Source organism: Chlorocebus sabaeus, chromosome 6, assembly GCF_047675955.1.
Source record: "Chlorocebus sabaeus isolate Y175 chromosome 6, mChlSab1.0.hap1, whole genome shotgun sequence".
Taxonomy (NCBI): domain Eukaryota; kingdom Metazoa; phylum Chordata; class Mammalia; order Primates; family Cercopithecidae; genus Chlorocebus; species Chlorocebus sabaeus.
Window position 1 is genome coordinate 51,912,067 of NC_132909.1, and position 24,928 is coordinate 51,936,994.

The following is a 24,928-nucleotide window of genomic DNA, read 5'->3' on the forward strand; positions in this document are numbered from 1 at the left end:
CTAAAATTAGCTGGGTGTGATGGCCCATACCCGTGGTCCCAGCTACTAGAGAGGCTGAGAGAGGAGGATGGCATGAGCCTGGGAGACTGAGGTTGTACTGAGCCACGACTGCACTACCGCACTCCAGCCTGGGCAATAGAGAGAGACTCTGTGTGAAGAAAAAAAAAAAAAAAAAAACAAGGGCTGTAAAATGACTAAAGACCATTAATTCTGAAATAGATCAATTTCGCGGAATGTAAATTACCACTCGATAGAGCTGTTTAAGAAAAATACATATCCTGGCCAGGTGCAGTGGCTCACGCCTGTAATCCCAGCACTTTGGGGAGGCCAAGGCGGGTGGATCACTTGAGGTCAGGAGTTTGAGACCAGCCTGGCCAACATGGCAAAACCCCGTCTCTACTAAAAATACAAAAATTATCCAAGCGTGGTGGCACGTCCCTGTAATCCCAGCTACTCAGGAGGCTGAGGCAGGAGAATCGCTTGAACCCGGGAGGCGGAGGTTGCAGTGAGCTGAGATCATGCCACTGCACTCCAGCCTGGGCAACAGAGCAAGACTCCATCAAGGAAAGAAGGGAAGGGAAGGGAGGGAGGGGAGGGGAGGGAAAGGGAGGGAAGGAGGGGAGGGAGGGAGGGAAGGAGGGAGGGAGGGAGGGAGGGAGGGAGGGAGGAAGGAAGGAAGGAAGGAAGGAAGGAATTCCATGTCTTTCACAATGGAAAAGACTCAGGCACAACCACCCCATAAGACATAGGGAGTAGCCTGCGCCAACTGACAGTGACTACACCAGGATTCCAGCAAGGAGGAAGACAGGAAGACATCCTGTACACTCAGAAAGGAAAACGAAAGCTTCCCAGGGAGCACTGAAGTAGAAACAGTAGGCTCGGGGTACATTAAAGGCTCAAAAGGAAATTCTGTTGTTTCATACAAAATGGTGAAAGGTTCTAGGCACAGTAGGCACAGGGAATTTTTCTTTTTTTTTCTTTTTTTTTGAGACAGAGCTTCGCTCTTGTTGCCCAGGCTGGAGTGCAATGGCTCAATCTCAGCTCACTGCAACCTCTGCCTCTCGGGTTCAAGCGATTCTCCTGCCTCAGCCTCCCAAGTAGCTGGGATTACAGGAATGCATTACCATGCCTGGCTAATTTTTTGTATTTTTAGTAGAGACAGGGTTTCACTGTGTTGGCCAGGCTGGTCTCGAACTCGTCCTCAGGTGATCTGCCCACCTTGGCCTCCCAAAGTGCTGGGTTTACAGGCGTGAGCCACCTCGTCTGGCCGACACAGGGAATTTCAAACAGGTTCCGCACCTCGATGAATGTCTGGATTGTTGAAAATGTGTACAGGACACAGGGCAATTGGTACGGTACAGCTGTGTCCTGCATGGAACGAGACAGAGAGCAGCCTGGGTCCCTGAGTGAGTGCCACTAGCACTACAACCAGGCCCAGTGGCCGGTGGCCCTACCCATGCTGGGAACCCCTGATGGGGGTGCTGGAAGGTTCCAGGAGACCTGTTTCTCAGCTGGGGCTGGGCACTGGAAATTCCTGGGAATGTACTACTCAGTGGGTGGAGTCGGGGGGAGATGTGCTCTTGCCACACACCCTGGACGATGGGTTCCAGCCTGTCAGTCAGGAGGCTGTCCCACCACTTCTGCAGCGCTTCCTCTGGCTGGGTGCAGACACAGCAGTGACTACACAAGTCAGCCCACGCCCTCAAGGGGCTCGCACCCTGGACTGCATGAAAAAAGTGATCCTCATGGGCAACAGGGCTATGAAGGCCCCCACGGGGGTGCTGCTGGCAGAGCAGGGCTGAAGTTTTAGAAGCAGCCTCCAGTGGTCAGCGCTGGGGGGTTGGGGGTGGCGGTGCTGGGGATTACGAGGAGGAGGCTGGTCATCACTGTCAGAGCAAGGCCACCAGCTGGGATTTAGGGATGGATTACAATAAATGTAAGCTTTAGCCAGATTATTAACAAATGTAAGCTTTTAAAACCCTTCTCTGGCTCATGCAGGGGAGAGGGCAGGAGCAAGAGGCAGGTGGGGGTGACAGCTGTGGTTCAGGTGAGTGATATCAGGGGTGAGACCAGGGAGATGGCAGACAGGGGCACGGAGGACAGTGGACAGGCCCTAGGCAGATTCCAGGGTGGTTTGGGAGGTGGATGGTCACAACCTGAGGGCAGGCTGGATGGAGAAGAGCCAGGAGGGTGGGAGGAGGCAAGACAGAGGGGAGCACCGGGCAGACACTTGCAAGGCCCTGGGGGACGGGCTCTGGCATCTGCATCCTGTCTCTGCAGCCACAGGCAGCACAGTCAGCTTTCCAGGCCTGGGATGCTACGGGGTCCTCGAGCCGCACTCCTGAGGATGACAAAGAGCCCAAGGGCCCTGCCAGCCAAGCACTAGGCCTGTCACACCACGTGCCCCAGTTCACACTGATGCCTGAGCTGTACTCCCCTTCCATCAGCCTCCCATTCGGCTGATGACGAGCCTGAGGCACAAAGAGGATATGAGATTTGGACAATGTCACAGCTCATGGCTTGCATGAGGAATGAACCTTTCTCACTGACTCCTGAGCACTTGGGCGGTGCTGGTGACACTGGTGCCAACATTCTGACCGGGTGGGTGCGAGGAAGACACACTGCAGGGGTAAGAGGAGCTGGGGGCTGGGATAATTGGAGAGGGTTCTCTGAGCAGGGGACTGAGGGAGCAAGCTGTATCAATCGGGAGGCGGAGTGAGCAGAGCGAGGGAAACAGCAAGGGGGCTCCCCCATACAGGTGACAGAGACCAAAGTCACCTCTTAGCACAGTGGACACCAGGCTGTCCCAGGGGATTAACCCTATGAACACTACATGTAGCCTTGGCACTGGCCCTCCCAGAGCTCCAGGCCACCTAGTTCACAGGTAGGAACCTGAGAGGCAGGGACACTTGGTATCTTGCACATCAGAGATGCAGCGTCTCAGGTCGGGCATGATGGCTCACGCCTATAATCCCAGCACTTTGGGAGGCCGAGGTGGGTGGATCACTTGAGGTCAGGAGTTTGAGACCAGCCTGGACAACATGGTGAAACCCTGCCTCTACTTAAGATATAAAGATTAACTGGGCGTGGTGGCGCACGCCTGTCGTCCCAGCTACTCGGGAGGCTAAGACACAAGAATTGGCTTGAACCCAGCAGGTGGAGGTTGCAGTGAGCCGAGATCGCACCACTGCACTCCAGCCTGGGTGATACAGTGAGGCTCCATCTCAAAACAGAAACAAAAACCATACAAAATACAAAACAAAACAAAACAAAAAACCGCAGCTAGATGTGGTGGTGGGCGCCTGTAATCGCAACCACTTGGAAGGCTGAGGCAGGAGAATAGTTTGAACCCAGAAGGCAGAGGCTGCAGTGAGCCGAGATCATGCCACTGCACTCCAGCCTGGGGGACAGAGTGACTCCGTCTCAAAAAAAAAAAAAAAGACAAATGCAGCATCTCAGAAACCATGCGGTGCTGGCTAGACACTGAATCACCAGCAGCGGCAGTGACAGCGCGTGCCCCTCACAAAGGTGCCACTGCTCCATCCTTTCAATGACTATTTTTGAAGTGTGCAAATGGAAGATGTCAATGATAAAACAACACAGGAGCAGCATGTAATGCAATCACAGACATCCTGTCTGCTTAGTGTGTCTGACGTTCATTCCTTTTCATGGTCGAATCTGTCCATTGCACTGACATTGCACTGATGGACTACAGTTTGCTCGTCCATTCACCATTGGATGGACATCTGGGGTCTTCCTAGCTTGAATTTATTACAAATAAAGCTGTTCTGAACATTCTCATATGCGCCTTTTGTAGGCACATGTCCTTGTTTCTCTTGCTGAGTCATAGGGTGGACTTGAACTTGAACCGGCAAAGCTAGTCTCTGGAGATAGAAATCAGGGCAGTGGTTCCCTTTCGGGAAATGGACTAGAAGGGGCATGAGGGACTGTCTGACACCATGAAGAAGACTTGTATCTTAATCTAGCCAGTAAGTACCAAAGTACTATCACTTATTAGAAAATCAAAACTTGGAGCACTGGCTCACACCTATAATCCCAGCACTCTGGGAGGCCAAGGTGGGTGGATCACTTGAGGTCAGAAGTTCAAGATCAGCCTGGGCAACATAACGAGCCCCTGTCTCTACAAAAAGCAAAAAGTAATTCGCTGCAGATGGTGGCATTCCCCTGTAGTGTCAGCTACTCGGGAGGCTGAGGCAGGAGAATCACTTGAGCCCAGGAGACTGAGGCTGCAGTGAGCCATGATTTTGCCATTGCACTCCAGCCTGGGCAACAGAGGGAGACTCTGTCTCAAAAAAAAAAAAAAAGAAAAAAAGAAGAAGAAGAAGAAAAGAAAATCAAGGTATATGTTTAAGATGCATGCGATTGGCCGGGTGTAGTGGGTCACGCCTGTAATCCCAGCATTTTGGGAGGCTGAGGCGGGCAGATTATCGAGGTCAGGAGATCAAGACCATCCTGGCCAACATGGTGAAACCCTGTCTCTGCTAAAATACAAAAAATTAGCCAGGTGAGGTGGCGGGTGCCTGTAGTTCCAGCTACTCAGGAGGCTGAGGGAGGAGAATCACTTGAACCTGGAAGGCATAGGTTGCAGCGAGCCAAGATCACGCCCCTGCCCTCCAGCCTGGCAACAGAGCAAGACTCTGTCTCTCAAAAAAAAAAAAATATATATATATATATATATATATATATATATGTGTGTATATATATATATATATGTATATATATATGCGATTAACTATATCTAACTGAAATCTTAGCAAAAGGTCACAAGTCAAAGAGAACATGTTTGTGAAGATTCAGATACAAAAGTACAGGGTAGACAAATTTGCCCACGGAATTGTTACAATCCTGTTAGTTTCTCAATAAGATGAAAAATTCAGCTCTCAAAGAATTTTAAAGCCCAGCGACAGGGGACTAGTTAAATATAAATTACATTCAACCTATATTTTCAAAAAGAAAACATAGATTTTCAATCAGCTTATATATAAGATATATGGCTGGGCATAATGGCTCACACCTGTAATCCCAACACTTTCAGAGGCCGAGGTCGGTGGATCATTTGAGGTCAGGAGTTCGAGACCTACTTGGCTAACATGGTGAAACCCTGTCTCTACTAAAAATACAAAAATTAGCCGGGCATGGTGGTGGGAGCCTTTAATGCCAGCTATTCGGGAGGCTAAGACAGCAGAATCACTTGAACCCGGGAGGCAGAGGTTGGAGTAAGCCAAGATCGCGCCACTGCACCAACCTGGGCAACAAAAAGCTAAAATCCGTCTCAAAAAATAAAATAAAATAAAATAAAATAAGTATATTTACATATAAATTATGGCCTATTCATGCCACAATGCAGCAACAGACACACAAAAAGAAAAAGGCCTGTCCTTTCTAGACATGTAACTCCCTTCTGAGTGTACTAAGTGAGAAAAGAAGAAAAGGTTGGTACTGATCGGTTTTACTGAAGAAAGAAAAGGAAAGGAAGAAGAGAAGGGAAGGGGAAGGGGGAGGGGGGAAGGGAAAGGGAAAGGCGAAGGGGAAGGGGGAGGGGGGAAGGGAAAGGGAAAGGGGAAAGGGAAGGGGAAGGGGAAGGGAAGAGGTACAGAAGAAAGTCTGTACTTTGAGACGAAGACAACCAAAGAGAAACAAAACATGACCTGGGGCGGCTGGGGCCTGGTGGGGAAGGAGCCACGGCATGTTCTCTGACATCTTTGTTTTTTTTTTTTTTTTTTTTTTTTTTGAGACGGAGTCTCTCTCTGTCGCCCAGGCTGGAGTGCAGTGGCCGGATCTCAGCTCACTGCAAGCTCCGCCTCCCGAGTTCATGTCATTCTCCTGCCTCAGCCTCCCGAGTAGCTGGGACTACAGGCGCCCGCCACCTCGCCCGGCTAGTTTTTTTGTAGTTTTAGTAGAGACGGGGTTTCACCGTGTTAGCCAGGATGGTCTCGATCTTCTGACCTCGTGATCCGCCCGTCTCGGCCTCCCAAAGTGCTCTCTGACATCTTTGAATTCCGCATCATACACACGCATTACTGAGTTCAAAACATTAGAGTAGCTAGCTAATAGCTATTCAACACTGACTCTATGCCAAGCAAGGCATTGAGAACTTTTCATGGATTATTAACCTTTTTGTTTTTTTGTTTTGTTTTTAAATAGAGACAGGGTCTTACTCTGTTGCCCTGGCTGGAGTGCAGTGGTAAGGTCACGGCTCACTACAGCCTCCAACTCTAGGGCTCAAGCGATCCTCCCGTCTCAGCCTCCCAAGTAGCTGGGATCATAGGCACCCACCACCACCTTAAGTGTTTTGTTTGTTTGTTTGTTTGCTTTTAAGAGACAGAGTCTCACTGTGTCACCCAGGCTGGAGTGCAATGGAGTCCAAAAGTGCTGGGATTACAGACGTGAGCCACCACACCAGGCCACTTTCATTTTTTTGTAGAGGCAAGGTCTCACTATGTTGTCCAGGCTGGTCTTGAAATCCCTACAATGAACCCCCTGCACCTGCCTATTAACCCATTTAATCATGACAAGATCCATTAAAATGGGTCTGCTGGCTCCATTTTACAGATACAAATGAGACCCAGAGGGTGGGGGCCTGCCCAGGGTCACACAGCATCTGGGGGTGGCATGAAAATGGACTGAAGCCACAGGGCCTGAGCTCTCTAACCACCAGGGCACCTGGCCTTCTGAGCGAACACATCTTAGGCAGACCCTCCAGTAACTCGCAGCTAGGGCCCGGCTTTGAACCTCTGGTGTTTGCCTGTGCTGTCCTGTGACTCTGCTTTGGTTGTGTCTGAGGCGCCAGGCACCGTGAGGACAATGGTGATGCTCCAGACGCCACCAGCGCCCAGCACAGACAAGGGACAATCACAGCTTCAGAACACAGGACGGGAGTGACGCCCAAGAGAACACAGAGAGCTGTGGGCACACGCGGGAGAAGGCGACTTTCTGGGCCTGGGGTACTGGTAGCGTGGGATATGATGAGGTTTCTCCTCAAATAGCCTGATCAGTGTTTTCATTCGTAGTACCCCCCACCACTCTGTTTTGCCTTTTTCCTTTCTGCCTTTGTTAGATGCACAGGCACGCCCCAGTACCAGGCGTTATCAGCACCAGCTCACATTCCTTCCCTTATTTAAAAAGAAGACTAACTTTCTAGCTCACTACAGACACCTCTTCCCCTTCCCTCTCTCTTTTATGTGCCCACCTTATCTAAAAACATTCAAACGTGGCCGGGCACGGTGGCTCACGCCTGTAATCCCAGCACTTTGGGAGGCCAAGGCAGGCGGATCACAAGGTCAGAAGATCGAGACTATGGTGAAACCCCGTCTCTACTAAAAATACAAAAACTTAGCCAGGCACGGTGGCGGGTGCCTGTAGTCCCAGCTACTCAGGAGGCTGAGGCAGGAGAATCGCTTGAACCCGGGAGGTGGAGGCTGCAGTGAGCCGAGATCATGCCACTGCACTCCAGCCTGGGCGACCTGGGTGACAGAGATACTGTCTCAAAAAAACAAAAACAAAAAAAAACATTCAAACGTTTAGCCAACCAAAATTAGCTGAGATGGGGAAAGGGTAGAGGGGCAGGACTTGCATCAGGAATAAAGGCTCTCGTGCCCCTTTGTTCAGGTGCGCTCTCATGGCGACTGGCCAAGGAGAAGCACCCATCTGCGCAGAAGTAAAATTGCTTTGCTAAAAATCCTTTGTTCTAGTGTTCAATTTCCTTAAAATTTTGAGCGTTCTTCTTAACAGTTCTAAGTCAGGCGCAGGAGGGCACAGCCTGGGCGACGGAGACGCAGCTCTCAGGGGAGAGTTTGAGGACGGGGCAGGGCAGGCGCAGAGGGCCTCGCATGCCAGGCTGAGGGTGCCAGGAGCCCTGGGACTCATCCGATTTTGCTTCTAGAAGTTCCCAGACTGCTGCGTCAAAGGGCAGCAACGTTCATCCTCAGCCTGGACTGCCTCCAAAACGAGCCCCCCAGAAATCTCCTAGGAGCTTGGTGAGGAGGGGCCTGGCCCTACGGGTTTTCTGGGACACAGCAGCAGGAGTACTTGGAACCTTCCAGAAACCGCCTCCCAAGCAGCTCTGCCCGGAACACTAACCGGCCACTTAGCGGGAAGTGACTTTCCAGCCCCCGTCACCTACTTCCTCCTCCCTGATCCCATCCGCATTCTGAGAGTAGTAAAAGCTGCCCACTCCCCTCCTCTCCCTTTGCTGCTGCTACGGTGCCCTCCGTGCCCCCAGGCTGTCCCTGCGTCAGTCCCTGTGTGACCCTGGGGGGGCTTCCTGGCCTCTCTGGTCTAGGTTTCCCGGTCACTAAGACAGGGTGACCTTGCCAAGCTCAGAATGATCCCACTCGAATGACATTTCCTCAGGGACTTCTCTCACCCCCATCCATACCTCTGTCCCCTCCTCCCTCCACGCCTCATTTTTCTCTGTAGAACTAACATACATGCTAAATGTCACTTAGCTGCGTTTTGTTCTGGCTCACGCACGGACCCCACACCCCCATCTCAGCTCCCCAAGGCGGGATCCTCCAACATTGTGTCCCCAAAGCATAGAGTAGGGCTGGCACAGAGGAGATACACAGTGAAGTATTTTATTAACTTTTTGGTTTTTTTTTCTTTTTGAGATGGAGTCTTGCTCTGTCACCCGGGCTGGAGTGCAGTGGTGCAATCTCAGCTTACTCCTGCCTCAGCTCCCCAAGCAGCTGGGATTACAGGCGCCCACCACCACACCTGGCTAATTTCTTTGTATTTTTAGTAGAGATGGGGTTTTGCCATTTTGGCCAGGCTGGTCTCGAACTCCTGGCCTCAGGTGATCCGCCTGTCTCAGCCTCCCAAAGTGCTGGGATTACAGGCGTGAACCACCGCACCCAGCCTTATTTATTTTAGAGGTAGGGTCTCACTCTGTGCCCAGGCTGGATCAGCAGCACAATCACAGCTTACTGCAGCCTCAAACTCCAGGGTACAAGCAAACCTCAGTCTTGGCCTCCTGAGTAGCTATGACTACAGGCATGTGCCGCCACGCTTGGCTAATTTGTTTTTTAGAGATGGGGTCTTCCTTCATTGTCCAGTCTGGAGTGCAGTGGCACAATCACACCTCACTGCAGCCTTGAACTCCTGGACCCTAGTGATCCTCCCACCTCAGCCTCCCAAGTACCTGGGAGTGCAGGCACACACCACCATGCCGGCTAATTTTTTTAATTAATTTTTGCAGAGACAGGGTCTTGCTATGTTGCCCAGGCTGGTCTCAAACTTCTGGCCTCACACAATCTTCCCGCATCGGCCTCCCAAAGCACCGGGATTACAGGTGTGAGCCACTGCACCTAGCCTAGTACTACTGTATCATTTCAGTACCTGGCTTCCTATCCATGGGCCCAGGCCGGGCCCCAGGGTCCTGGCCCATCCTCCCACCTTCCCCAGTGACCTTTCTAAAATGAAGATCCTGCCTCCAAGCCTCTCTCTTGCAGAAGCCAAGTGACCGGTCCTAGCCCATTCTGTCCAGTCCTAGTCCCAGTGCTGACCAGGTTCCCCAGCCCCGCCCCCTGCACCTGCCTCCTCTGAGTTCTCTCTGGCACTGCTGGCCTTCAAGCCTTTGAAGTGGCTGTTCCCTCTGCCAGGAAACCCTCCCATAGGCCCTGCCTACCTGGCCATGGGCAGGTGTGATGGCTTGCTGCCCTCCCTCCCAAATACACACCCGTTCCCACTCCCAGCAAAATGGCCTCTGATGGAGGTGTAGTCCTGTGACATGCCAAGACTTCTGCACCTGGCCTGGTCACTGCTAGATCCCCAGCACCTAGAACAGTGCCTGCCAGACAGCAGGTGCTCATTAAGTGTCTGTTGAATGGGCAGGAAGAATCCAGACTGTGGAGCCAGGCAGCCTGGGTTGAAAGTCTAGCTCTGTCCCTCCTGGGCTGTGTGGCCCTGGACAGGTCTCCACTCCTCTCTGGGCACTGACTTGGCCATTCATGAAACGGGAGGACACTTCCTGTCTGCCAAAGAAGGCCTAGCCACCTGCTTGGCCTGGCTCAAGTCACTTCACCCCACCAGAGCGGGTTTCTGAGCTCTAAAGTGGGCCACCTCTCCCTGGAAGGGGGATAAGGGCTCCAGGAAGGTGGTAGGGGACAGGCAGGGAAGGGTGCAGCTGGGAGGTAGCACCCAGCAGCGATGGGAGAGGTGCCAGGTTGAGTCCAGCAGATCAGAAGCCCAGGCTGTTTATTTACCGTCTTTTGAACAAACCACAAGGCCCCACCAGGCGCCTTTTGACTTCCAGCCCCCCATGAGGGTGGGGACGGCTACGTGCAGGAACGATGCAGGCTCAAACCCAGAGCCTTCCTATGGGAGGGAGAGTCAACAGATAAGCCCACAGAGGGTGAGTCAGCAGTGTGGCCCAGAGCCAGCACCCCAGGGCCAGCCACCCCTCACCTGTGTAGCCTGGTACTGTGGCAGGGCCTGGCCAGGACCCTGGGCTGGGATCCCTTCCTTGTCACCATATGCTCAGCATAGTCTCTTTAAGCCTGAATGTGGCTGGGAGGGCTCACGTAACACCACGGCCAGCCCTCAGCATGGCGCTGGCCACAGGAAGAGCCTTCGGCAGGAGCCCGCACTCCAGGGCCTGTTCCCACCCTGGCTTCTTCTCTCAGGACTCTGGTAAGAACCATACAAGGAACGCTGGTCGCCTAATAGGCTGCCTCTAACCCCATCTCAGGCAACATAGCAGCAAATCCTCTGACAACCCCAGAGGGGTTGGAAGTCACAAGGATACCAGACGGGTAGACTGAGGTTCAGTCTCAGGACTTGTCCAGGACGCTCAGCAAAGGAGAAGCAGAGCCAGGACGCGAACATGGGTGGGCCACCAATGAGGCAGACCCGCAGTCACTCGCACCCACCTTGGGGGCTTCTCTGTGGCTCTGCTGGAGAAGTGGGGCTCCACGCCCAGCCTCCTCTGCTCACCTCAGTCCCTGCCTCATCTTTCCAACCATAGCCATTGGTCACCCAGCAAGGACGCCAAGCCTTACAGTGCCCGGCCCACATGGTGTCCTCAGGTAGGCACCACTGCATCCCTGAGGTCACCCCAAAGGGCAGAAAGGGGACACACCCCTCATGAGGCTGCAAACCTGGGGCTCCCCCTGGCCTTCACCCACCCACTTTGTCCAGCCGGGAGTCCTGCTGGCTTGACCTCCACATCAGGCCTGATTCTGCTCAATTCCCTCCACGTCCAAGGCCGTCAGCATGTCCCACTGTCACCTGCACCAGTGCAGTCGCGCCCTTGGTCCCCACCATCTACCTCCCACAAAGCAGTCACAAGGTGCCTGTGCACACCATGTCACTATAAACTCCTCTGTTAAGAGCCCTCCCTGGGCTCCCGCTTCACTTGGAATAAAAGCCAAACTTTTCCCTGCAGCCCCCCAGGCCCTGCCCGACCTGTCCCGTCACCTTCTTGTCCTCACCTCCCCCCTGCTCTCCGTCTTGCTGGCTTTGCTCCAGCCACATACGCCTCCTCCATGTTCCACAAACACACCAGGCACTGTCCTGCCCCAGGGCCTTTGCCCCGGTTGTTCCCTCAGCCTGGAACCTTCTTCCTGCAGCATTCACAGAGCAGGTGGGCAACTCCCAGCGAACTGCACCCTCCCTCCCACCGCCATAGGAAGCTGTTCCCGTTCTTTCACACATCAACCTGCTCAACGCTCAGTGCCACTCACAACTGGCATCTTCTGGGTTCCTGACGTGTTCACCCAGCTGCAGTCTGTCCCTGCCCCCACCTCAACATCCTATTAGAGTGGTAGCCTCATGCGGGCAGGGTCCCGTATCGGCCCCTTCTCTGCTCTCTCCCCAGTACCCAACACACACCCAGGCAGGAGGCAGATGACCAATGCTTGCAGAACAAGGCGCCAAATCTGCCATTTTACAGATGAGGAGACTTCTCGGCTTCCACAATCCACTCCTGGCCTCACTCCTCCTCAACATTCCCAGCCCAGGGGCCCCTCCCTGCTCAGGAATCCTGCAGCTCCCAGCTCAAGGCTCGCCCTTGGCACTCAAGCCGTGGCATCACCTGCTCCCTGGTCTCATCCAAGGGACACGCCAGGCTGGGAGCAAAAGCAGGAGGTGACCTGTGGCAATTCGTGATCGTGGCTCTGGGGACTCTCCAGGCCCAGGCTGGAATCCAGTATTTCCTTTCTGGACAAGATGGGCAGATCGGGTAACCTCTTTGTGCCTCAGTTTTCCGATCTGGTATGTGGGAATGATGCCACCTGCCTCAGAGAGGAGGTGGAAGGGTTTGTGAAGCTCTTACCGTGATACCCAAAAGAGAACATTCACCCCATCCAATCAAAGGAAAACACAGTCTGAGCACAGTGGTTCACGCCTATAATACCAGCACCTTGGCAGGCAATCTCTTGAGCCCAAGAGTTTGAAACCAGCCTGGGCAACATGATGAGACCCTGTCTCTACTATTTTTTTTTTTTTTTTTTTGAGACGGAGTCTTGCTCTGTAGCCCGGGCTGGACTGCAGTGGCCGGATCTCAGCTCACTGCAAGCTCCGCCTCCCGGGTTTACGCCATTCTCCTGCCTCAGCCTCCCAAGTAGCTGGGACTACAGGCGCCCGCCACCTCGCCCGGCTAGTTTTTTGTATTTTTAGTAGAGACGGGGTTTCACCGTGTTAGCCAGGATGGTCTCGATCTCCTGACCTCGTGATCCGCCCATCTCGGCCTCCCAAAGTGCTGGGATTACAGACTTGAGCCACCGCGCCCGGCCCTGTCTCTACTATTTAAAAAAAAAAAAAACAATTGGTGGCTGCAGTGGCTCATGCCTGTAATCCCAGCACTTTGAGGGGCCAAGGCGGGCAGATCACCCAAGGTCAGGAATTTGAAACCAGCTTGGCCAACATGGTGAAACCCTGTCTCTACTAAAAATATGAAAATTAGCCGGGTGTGGTGGTGGGCGCCTATAATCCCAGCTACTCGGGAGGCCGAGGCAGGGAGAATCGCTTGAATCCAGAAGGCGGAGGTTGCAGTGAGCTGAGATCCTGCCATTGCACTCCAGCCTGGGCGACAGAGTAAGACTCCGCCTCAAAAAAAAAAAAAAAAAAAAAAAGCCAGATGCAGTGGCTTGCGCCTATAATCCCAGCACTTTTGGAGGCCGAGGTGGGCGGGTCACCTGAGGTCGGGAGTTTGAGACCAGCCTGACCAACATGGAGAAACCCCCTCTCTACTAAACATACAAAATTAGTCGGGTGTGGTGGCACCTGTAATCTCAGCTGCTCAGGAGGCTGAGGCCGGAGAATCGTTGGACCCCAGGAGGCAGAGGTTGCGGTGAGCCAAGGTCGCACCATTGCACTCCAGCCTGGGCAATAAGAGTGAAACTCCGTCTCAAAAAAAAAAAAAGGAAAACTCGATACACCATAAGAGCATGATCCTCTTCTGCTCATAACCTTTGGCGGTTCCCAAGTGCTCCCCATGGCCCTGTCACCTCCATGCCCTCCTCCCCACCACCCCCTCACTCCTCCCTCCAGCCACATTGGTGGTCAAGAAACAGCAAAAAGGCTGGGCGTGGTGGCTCACACCTGTAATCCCAACACTTTGGGAGGCCAAGGCGGGTGGATCACAAGGTCAAGAGATCAAGACCACCCTGGCCAACACAGTGAAACCCCGTCTCTACTAAAAATACAAAAATTAGCCGGGCGTGGTGGCGGGCGTCTGTAGTCCCAGTTACTCGGGAGGCTGAGGCAGGAGAATGGCGTGAACCCGGGAGGCGGAGCTTGCAGTGAGCTGAGATCGCGCCACTGCACTCTAGCCTGGGTGACAGGGCGAGACTCCGTCTCAAAAATAAATGAATAAATAAAATAAAATAAAATAAAAAGAAACAGCAAGGAGGCCAGACATTCCTGTCGCAGGGCCTTTGCACATGCTGGCCTCCTGCTTGGAAAGACCATCTCATCTCCTCCAAGTATTTCCACAATCCTGGCTACCTCCAGTCACCAAGGACTCAACTCAGATGTCACCTCCTCAGAGAGGTCTGTCTCCTGCTGATGCCCACCTCCCCTTCATGTTGCCCTGTTTTCCTTCTAAACACAGCAGTGCCCACTAGCTGGTACTTTTCTGGTTTATTTGCACCTTTTTTTTCAGAGACAGGATCTCACTCTGTCATCCAGGCTGGAGTGCAGTGATGCAATGATAGCTCACTGCAGCCTCAAACTCCTGGGCTGAAGCGATCCTCCTACCTCGGCCTCCTGAGTAGCTGGGACTACAGGCACTTGCCACCACGCCCAGCTAATTTTTTTTATTTGTGTTTTTCTGTAGTGATGTGCTGCCTAGGCGATCCTCCCACCTCAGCCTCCCAAAGCCTTGGGATTTCAGGCATGCCCAGCCTAATTGTTTATTTATCTAACAGTCCCAACTAGAATATCAACACCTCGAGGGCAGGGGTCTTAAGCACCCTTCCCCCAGCACCCAAAAACATATAGTGCAGTGGTTTGGCAAGGACAGCCGACTCCCTGAGGGCAGTCCTTTGTGGAATGAAAACCGATAATGACTCAAATGTCCACTGGCCGGGAACCGGCTAAATCGATCTTGGGAGCTAGTCCAGGGAGCAATGCAGATTGCAGTGCTCAAGGTCGAGTGCGATGCACGGACCGGATTATACATGGAGGATGACGTCCTCCACTTTGGGTTTTTTTTCTGCACATCCCCATTTCCTGTGTATGGACAGCAGGCTTGGGGTCATGTGAGGTGTGCAAATGGAAAACTTGCTGTTTTATAGTCTCCAACGTGATCTGAATGTCAGGCTTTTATAACTTTTTTATAACTGTGATTGCAGGCCAGTGTTGACCTTGTAACTTTCAGCAGTACTGAGAAACCCCAAAGAAACTGGCTGGCCCAGCAGCATTTTCAAGAGTGATGGGGAAACTGCTCAAATGTGGGGTCCTGGAGCTCGCAACTCCACCCTCCTAGGGGTATCCTCAGTGTCATCCTAACTGCTCACCACTGCAGGGGGTGGCCTGAGTCCCCCACAGCCGGCGCGTGCCAGCTGTGGGACCTTGTTAGCAAAGTCTCTCCCAGCTTGCAGCAGGTGTCCCGCTCTGTAAAACGGGGTGTGGTGAGGACTGGAGAAGACAGTTCCGGCTGCCAGGGCAAAGTGAACGCTCGCTGTGTCTGAAGCCCTTACAGGGTGATCAGCCATGTATGGATTTCCAGCTCTGTACACCCTGAGGGCCCAAGTGAACTAGATGCAGGCAGCTGGCCGCCACCCACAGTATGCATTCCACAGCCAGCCTCCTGGAGCCCCTTCCTTCCAGGGGAGTAGGTAGTGACCTCCAGGCAAACACGTACCAGTTCCCTCCACCCCTGATACTTTCCCAGAGTGATTCGGAGTCAGGCCACAAGGAACTATCCAGGCAGACCCAGTCAACAATGTCACATGTGACAGGAACAGCCCCACCCCACTTCTTGGGAGACTCCGTCCCACCCCCACAGCCCATCTCTCAGCAGATCCTGCCTTGGACATCCAGACCCATACCCTCCTCCTCTGTTTCACCCTAATGTCCTGAGGCCAAGTCTCCCATCTCAGGGCAAAGCCTCCCACTAGGCTCCCTGCCCCCACCCCTGCCCCATAGGCTTGGAAAACTGCAAGTCAGACCACGCTGTGTGCCTGATTTTTAAATAATTTTTTTTTGTTGCTCTAGACAGAGTCTCGCTGTCATCCCAGCTGAAGTGCAGTAGCACGATCTTGGCTCACTGCAACCTCTGCCTCCCGGGCTCAAGTGATTCTCCTGCCTCAGCCTCCTGAGTAGCTGGGACTACAGGTGTGCACTACCACATCCAGCTAATTTTTGTTTGTGGTTTTTTTTTTATTTTTTTTTTGGAAATAGAGTCTCACTCTGTCGCCCAGGTTGGAGGGCAATGGCGTGATCTTGGCTCACTGCAACCTCTGCCTCCCGGGTTCAAGCAATTCTCCTGCCTCAGCCTCCCAAGTAGCTGGGACTACAGGCGCATGCTGCCACACCCGTCTAATTTTTGTATTTTTAGTAGAGACGGGGTTTCGCCAGGCTGGTCTCCAACTCATGGCCTCAGATGATTCGCCTGCCTCAACCTCACAAACTGCTGGGATTACAGGTGTGAGCCACCGCGCCTGGCCGCACGATGTTTTTTCTCAGCCGAGCACCTGTGCTTCCTTCCTACCCCTCGGGCCCCAGCTAGAGCATCAGCTCCACAGGACAGGGATCTCGTCTGTCTTATTCGCTGCCCTGCCTCCAGTACACTATCTGGCACACAGCAGGTGTTCAGCAAATGCTTGCTGCACAGCAAAAGAGGCTGGCATCACGGTCAGGGGTGGTGGCTCACACCTGTAATTCTAGCACTTTAGGAGGCCATGGCAGGCGGATCACCTGAGCTCAGCAGTTCAAGACCAGTCTGGGCAACATGATGAAACCTCATCTCTACAAAAAATTAGCTGGGTGTGGTGGCACACGCCTGTGGTCCCAGCTACTTGAGAGGCTGAGGTGGGAGGATCACTTGAGCCCAGGAGGTTGAGACTGCAGTCAGCAGAGACTGAGCCACTACACCACACCTGCGTGACAGAGGGAGACGAAGGAAGGAAGGAAGGAGGGAAGGAGGGAAGGAGGGAAGGAGGGAAGGAGGGAAGGAGGGAAGGAAGGAAGGAAGGAAGGAAGGAAGGAAGGAAGGAAGGACAGACAGACAAGCTAGCATCTCCAGGACACGGCACCAAGCTCCAGGCTTGGTGGAGGGCCTTCTTCCATCTTCACAGGGCTCTGGCCAACCCTGTTTTGTAGATGGGGAAACTGAGGCTAGGGAGATTAAGTCATCCAGTCTATTGGCACACAGCTAAGAGCAGCCCTCCTGACCAATGAGGCACCAATCCAACCCGCGTCCAATCCCCATCTGCCAGGCACCATCCCAGTCACCACACAGCACTTCCAGGGGCACACAAGAAAAGGAAACCCTGAACTCCAGAGACAGGAAGGCCAGGCTCAGCGTCCTCACAGGGACAACTGAGCAAGATCACTGGGTGAAGGCTCTGCAATCTGGCAGCTCAGCCACAGGCTCACGGCAGGAACTGAATGAGGACTGCCACTTCCCAGCCCTCGGTTTCTCTATGAAATGGGGATAACAGCACCCACACTATGGGGTTGTCAGCAGGACAAACCCAGGGTCTAGCACGCATAAGGCCCTATTCCACAGGACTAGTTCACGAGGGTGACGGGGGTGGGAGGGAAGGATGTCAATGCCTGGCACCACAACAGGCACGGACCCTTCTTCTTGGCACCCCAGCGAAGAGCCCTGGCACAGCCTTTCCTGGTGGGCCTGGCAACATCACTCTAAATCCGCTTCTGATGCAGCATGGCCCTCCCTTGCAGGGTATCCACCCTGAGCACAGCAGACACGCAAGCCTGGGGACCCCCAAGCCTCTGGCAGGAGGGGAAAAACTAGAAATAACCTAAAAATTCAAGTGGGAGAGTGATCGGTGTTAGTGAGACTAGGCTGGACCCAGGAGTACTTGCAGCTATAAAAAAGCACAGGAGCCGGGCGCGGTGGCTCACGCCTGTAACTCCAGCACTTTGGGAGGCCGAGACGGGCGAATCACGAGGTTAGGAGATCGAGACCATCCTGGCTAACACGGTGAAACCCCATCTCTACTCAAAAAATACAAAAATTAGCCGGGCGCGGTGGCAGGCGCCTGTAGTCCCAGCTACACGGGAGGCTGAGGCAGGAGAATGGCGTGAACCTGGGAGGCGGAGCTTGCAGTGAGTGGAGATCGCGCCACTGCACTCCAGCCTGGGCAACAGGGCGAGACTCCGTCTCAAAAAAAAACAAACACAGGACTCTCTCATGATGCTGCAGTCAAGCAAAAACAAAGAAAGAAAAAAACAGAGAAGGAAAAGAAAGAGGGGGAGCGGTCAGGAGGCTGGGGCAGGAGAATGGGGTGAACCCGGGAGGCGGAGCTTGAACCCGGGAGGCGGAGCTTGCCGTGAGCCGAGATTACGCTACTGCATTCCAGCCTGGGCAACAAAAAAGAAAAAAGAAAGAAAGAAACAAACAAAGGGGAGAGGAAAGAGAAAAAAAAGAAAAAAAAGGGAAAATGGAAAAGGGAAAAGGAAAGAAAAGAAAAGAAAGGAAAAGAAAAAGGGAGGGAAGGAGGAAGGAAAAGAGGAAGGTAGAGAGGAAGGGAGGGAGAAGGGAAAAAGCACAGGACAAAAGAAATATTGGCCAATGTGGGGCTGAGCACAGTGGCTCATGCCTGTAATCCCAACACTTTGGGAGGCTAAGATGAGAGGATCACTTGAGCTCAAGAGTTCAAGGCCAGCCCGGTCAATATAGCGATACCCTGCCTCTAGAAAAAAATACAAAAATTAGCCGGGTGTGGCGAACGCCTGTGGTCCCAGCTTCTCAGGAGGCAGAGGTGGGAGGATCATGTGAGCCCAGGAGACAGAAGCTACAGTGAGCTATGATCATGCCACCATGTCCCAACCTGGGAGACAGAGCAAGACCGTGTCTCAAAAAAAAAAAAAAAGAAAGTTGGAGACTTCAATATCCCACTTTCAATAATGGATGGATATCAGCATTGGTATCAGGCGAGAAAAATAATAATAATGGATGGAACAACCAAATAAAAGATAACAAGGAAATAGAAAATATGAAACTAACGAGACCTGACAGATGTGTACAGAACACTCCACCCGAGTAAAATACACATTCTTATCATGTGCACATGGAACATTCTCCAGGATAGACCATATTCGAGGCCAAGCCATAAAACATGACTCAATAATTTTAAAGAGATTGAAATCATACAAAGTAGTTCCTCCAAGCACAGTGAAACGAAGTGAGAAATGAATACAAGAAAGACATTTTGAGAAATTCACAAATACACAGAATTAGCCAGGCATGGTGGTGCGTGCCTGTAACCCCAGGTACTCAGGAGGCTGAGACAGGAGAATCGCTTAAACCTGGGAGGTGGAGGAGGTTGCAGTGAGACGAGATCACGCCATTGCACTCCAGCCTGGGCAACAAGAGCAAGACTCCATCTCAAAAAAAAAAAAAAAAAAAAAAAAAAAAAAAGGAGCCGAGCACGGTGTCTCACGCCTATAATCCCAGCACTTTGGGAGGCTGAGACAGGCGGATCACAAGGTCAGGATATTAAGACGATCCTGGCTAACACGGTGAAACCCTGTCTCTACTAAAAATACAAAAAAAATTAGCCAGCATGGTGGCGGGCGCCTGTAGTCCCAGCTACTGAGGAGGCTGAGGCAGGAGAATGGCGTGAACCCGGGAGGCAGAGCTTGCAGTGAGCTGAGATCGCGCCACTGCACTCCAGCCTGGGTGACAGAGCAAGCCTCTGTCTCAAAAAAAAAGAGATTTCAAATACTTTCAGATTTCAACAATCTTCCACTTCAAGAACCTTGGAAAAGGAGGGTAAACCAAATCCAAAGAGGAAAGAAGGAAATACTTAGAGAAGAAATAGAGACTAAAAAACTGGAGAGAGGAAGTTAACACCACCACAATTTGCTTTTTGACTAAATCAACCAGGTGTGACTGACACACCTTTAGCTAGACTAACCAGGAGAAAAAGAGAGAAGACTCAAATTATGAAAAACAGGAATCAAGAGGGGACATCACTACCAATCTTACAGAAATAACAAAGATGATAAGGGAATACTATTCCAACAAATTAAATACACCCTAGCTGAAATGAACAAATTCCTAGAAAGACCCAAATTACTGAAACTGAGTCAAGAAGACATAGAAAATCTCAATTGACATATCAGAAATTCAATTAGCATTCAAAAAACGTCCCACAAAGAAAAGCCCAGGCCCAGGTGGCTTCGTTGGTGATTTTTTTTTTTTTCTTTTCTTTTTTTTTTTTTGAGAGAGTCTCATTCTGTTGCCCAGGCTGGAGTGCAGTGGAGTGATCTCGGCTCACTGCAACCTTTCTCCCAGGTTCAAGAGATTCTCATGCCTCAGCCACCCAGGGCAGCTGGGATTACAGGCATGTGCCACAACACTCAGCTAATTTTTGTATTTTTAGTAGAGAAGGGGTTTCACCATGTTGGGCAGGCTGGTCTCCAATGCCTGGCCTCAAGTGATCTGCCTGCCTCAGCCTCCCAAAGTGCTGGGATGACAGGCGTGAGCCACTGCAACCGGCCAGCACGGATGAATCTTGAAAACATCATGCTAAATAAACAAAGCCACACACAAAAGGCCACGTACTGTAAGATTCCATTTCTAGGAAATATCCAAAATTGGCAAACACACAGACAAAAAGGACAAGAGTGGCTTCCAGGAGCTGGGGGAGGGAAGAACTGCTTCATAGGTATGGGTTTAGGGGAAATGAAAGTGCTCTGAAATCCGATAGTGGTGCTGGTTACACAACTGTGAATACATTAAAATCCACTGAATAGTATATTTCAAAAGGATTAGGTATTATGGTATGTGAATTATATTTCAGTAAAAATATTTCAGGAAAATAAAACAGTATAGGAGCTCCCCATGTCCCCATGGAAGAACAAGGGAACAGGTCCTTCTTTTTTTTTTTTTTTTTTTTTTTTTTTGAGACAGAGTCTTGCTCTGTCTCCCAGGCTGGAGTGCAGTGGCACAATCTCGGCTCACTCACTGCAAGCTCCGCCTCGCAGGTTCACACCATTCTCCTGCCTCAGCCTCCCGAATAACTGGGACTACAGGTGCCCGCCACTATGCCCGACTAATTTTTTGTATTTTTAGTGGAGACGAGGTTTCGCTGTGTTAGCCAAGATGGTCTTGATCTCTTGACCTTGTGATCCGCCTGCCTCAGCCTCCCAAAGTGCTAGGATTACAGGCATGAGCCACTGCGCCCAGCCTTTTTTTTCTTTTTTTTTCCCCCCGCGATGGAGTTTTGCTCTTGTTGCCCAGGCTGGAGTGCAATGGGGCAATCTCAGCTCACAGCAACCTCCGCCTCCTAGATTCAGGCAATTCTCCTGCCTCAGCCTCCCAAGTAGCTGAAATTACAGGCACCCACCACCATGCCCAGCTAACTTTTTTTGTATTTTTAGTAGAGATGGGGTTTTGCCACGTTGGCCAGGATGGTCCTGAACTCCTGACCTCAGGTGATCCACCTGCTTCAGCCTCCCAAAGTGCTGGGATCACAGGCGTAAGCCCCCACACCGGGCCAGGTCCTTCCTAAAGAGTAACAACTGCTGGCATCCCAAGGAAGGGCCCGGCCTCCAACTGTGGCCAGTCCTCATTCCGCCCTCCTGTAGCCCTGCCTCCCCTGGTTTCTTGGTTTTGTTTTGTCTGTTTTTGTCAATATGAGGTCTCACTGTATTGCCCAGGCTGGTATCAAATTCCTGGGCTCAAGCAATCCTCTGACCTCAGTCTCCCAAAGTGCTGGGACTACAGGTGTGAACCACCATGCCCTGCCACCTCGTGCCCTCTGATCCTGATCTTAATGAAAGTCTCCACTTCCTATTTATTTATTTATTTATTTTGAGATGGAGTCTCACTCTGTCACCCAAGCTGGAGTACAGTGGCGTGATCTTGGCTCACTGCAACCTCCACCTCCCAACCTCAGGTGATCCACCCACCTCGGCCTCCCAAAGTGCTGGGATTACAGGCATGAGCCACTGTGCCCGGCCTACTTCTTTCTGTTGTGTGAGACTAATGCTTATCTCCTCTGCTGGGCCTAACTCCTCTTGGTGGCAACCAGGCCTGTCTGACTCCAGATGGGTGGCAGCTGAGGTCAGAGCCTGGCACAGAGCAGGCTCAGCAGATATTGCTGAGTGAGTCCTGCTCAGTGATTGACAAGTACATCAATGAGTGTATCCAGAGAGGGAGATGGGTGTCCCAATCACCTATCCCATGACAGGCACTGTGCAAGCGACTGGGCCACAGCCAGGGGCATGGCCCTACCATCAGGCACTCCCCTTCCAGTCGGGGGAGACAGAACAAGAAATCAGACAAATAGGCTGGGCATGGTGGCTCACACCTGTAATCCCAGCACTTTGGGAGGCCAAGGCTGGCAGATCACCTGAGGTCAGGAGTTCGAGATCATCCTGGCCAACATAGTGAAACCTTGTCTCTACTAAAAATACAAAAATATATGGTCATGTTGACGTGCACCTGTAATCCCAGCTACTTGGGAGGCTGAGACAGGAGAATCGCTTGAACCCGGAAAGCGGAGGTTGCAGTGAGCCGAGATCGCCACTCCACTCCAGCCTGGGAGACACAGCAAGACTCCAGCTCAAAAAAAAAAAAAAAAAAGAAACCAAACAAATAGGTGGAACAATGACAGGAATGACAAGTGGTTCCAAGAAAAATTAAGCAGGGGAAGGGGACAGAGAGAACAGGGTGGGGCGTTTGAGCAGAGTGGCCAGGGAGAGAGCCTTTTGAGAAGCAGGCTTTTAAGCAAGGCCTTAGAGTGCTGATGAAATGAGCCATAGGGTTATCTTGGGGGAAGGGCAGTGTAGGCAGTGGAAGCAGCATGTGAAAAGGCCCTGAGGTGGGACAGCGCCTCACCTGCTTGAGAACATCATGGAGCCTCAGGGAGGACTTCATTTTTACCCTGAGGGAACTGAGGGCCAGGGAGAATTCCAAGTAGAGGAAGGATATAGGGTCTCCCTCTGTCTCCCAGGCTGGAGTGCAGTGACAGGATCACAGCTCACTCCAGCCTCAAATTACTGGGCTCAAGCAATCCTCCCACCTCAGCCTCCTGAGTAGCTGGGACTATAAGTATACACCACCATGCCTGGCCAAATTTTTTTTTTTTTTTGAGACAGAGTCTCGCTCTGTCGCCCAGGATGGAGTGCGGTGGCACAATTTCAACTCACTGCAACCTCTGCCTCCTGGGTTCCAGTGATTGTCCTGCCTCAGCCTCCTGAGTGGCTGGGATTACAGGCGCGTGCCACCACGCCGGCTAATTTTTTGTATTATTAGTAAAAACGGGGTTTCACCATGTTGGTCAGGCGGGTCTCGAACTCCTGACCTTGTGATCCACCCACCTCGGCCTCCCAAAGTGCTGGGATTACAGGCGTGAGCTACTGCACCCGGCTGTGCCTGGCTAATTTTTAAATGTTTTGTAGAGATGGAGGTCTCACTATGTTGCCCAGGCTGGTCTCGTACTCCTGGGCTCAAGGGATCCTTCCACCTCAGCCTGCCAAAGTGCTGGGATTACAGCATAAGCTTTGGTGCCCAGCTAGGAAGGATATTCTTAACAGGCTCCCTCTGCCCACTGTAGGGAGAACAGCCTGGGGGTGAGGACAAGGTTAAAGGTGCAAGACTGAGGAGGCAGAAACTGTGCGGGTCCTGGGGGAGTAGTGACGGTGGATGGAATAATACACAGTTATAAAAACTAATACCAGCCGGGCGCGGTGGCTCACGCCTGTCATCCCAATACCACTTACACACCAGCCTGGGTGCCAGAGAGGGACTTTGTTTAAAAAAAAAGAAAAAGAACTAATACCGCAGCTTTTCACATACTGATACACAATGATCTTTTCTATGAAATCAACAAGCTGATTCTAAAATATATATGTGGAGGCAAAGGAACTAGACTAGACCAAACAATTTTGAGAAACAAGAACAAAGAGGACTCACATGGCCTGATTTAAAGTCTTACTATAAAGCTCCAGCAATAAAGAAATGAGTGGGTGTGGTGGCTCACACCTCTAACGCTAGCACTGTGGAAGGCTGAGGCAGGAGCATCACAAGCCCAGGAGTTTGAAACCAGCCTAGGCAACATTGTGACACCCCATCTCTATTTTTTTTTTCTTTTTCTTTTTTTTCTTTTTGAGACAGAGTCTCACTCTGTCACCCAGGCTGGAGTGCAACAGCACGATCTTGGCTCACTGCAACCTCCGCCTCCCGGGTTCAAGTGATTCTTCTGCCTCAGCCTCCCAAGTAGCTGGGATTACAGGCACCCGCCACCATGCCCAGCTAAATTTTTTTGTATTTTTAGTAGAGACGGAGTTTCCCCATGTTGGCCAGGCTGGTTTCAAACTCCTGACCTCAAGCGATCCACCTGCCTCCACATCCCAAAGTGTTAGGATTATAGGCGTGAGCCACTGTGCCCAGCCCCCATCTCTATTTAAAAAGAAAGAAATGTGGTTTTGGCCAAAGGACAGAGCCATACATCAACGTCAGAGAATAGACAGTTCAGGATGGACAAATATGGCCAACTAATTCCAGACAAAAGCAACTTTAGGGAGAAGGGATGGTCTTTTCAATAGTGCCAGAAAAGGCCAGGCATAGTGGTTCATACCTGTAATCCCAGCACTTTGGCAGCCAGAGGCAAGAGGATTATTACATCAGCCCAGGAGTTTGAGACTAGCCTGAGCAACACAGCGAGATCCCATCTCTTAAAAAAGAAAAAAAACAATTAGCCGGGCGTTGTAGTGGGCGCTTGTAGTCTTAGCTGCTCAGGAAGCTGAGGCAGGAGAATTGCTTGAACCCGGAAGGTGGAGGTTGCGGTGAGCCAAGATCACACCACTGCACTCCAGCCTAGATGACAGAGCGAGACTACCTCCAAAAAATAAAAATAAAAATAAAATTCTCCATGATCCCAAAGGATAGAGTATGAAAATAAGAAAACTAGTAACTATCCAGTGGGGAAACCTAGCAAGCCTACCTCAGCCAAGAGATCAAGGTCAGCATCACCAGTTATCACTGTCAATAATTTATCAGTCTTGGTATCATATACTCCTGATAAGATTCACAGAAGAGAGAGGCACCTCACCAATGACCTTCTTCCCCAAAACTCACAACCCCACGCTAACCATAAGGAAACACCAGATAAGCCCTCATTGAGGGACATTCCATGACCTATCGAAGTCATAAAAAACAAGGAAGGGCTGAGTTGCTTCCCAGACCAGAAAAAGGCTTAAGGAGATCTGACAACTACATGTAATGTCGGGTCCTAAGACAGGAAAAGGGGTCATTTTCTTTGTT

At 51.6% G+C, this 24,928-nt stretch overlaps 1 protein-coding gene across 8 annotated transcripts in view; it reads right to left on the reverse strand.

Annotated features, from left to right (window-relative positions):
* Positions 1-24,928, reverse strand: part of DNM2 (dynamin 2) — a 111,435-nt gene that overhangs the window by 68,891 nt on the left and 17,616 nt on the right. The gene's annotated exons all lie outside the window — the stretch shown is intronic.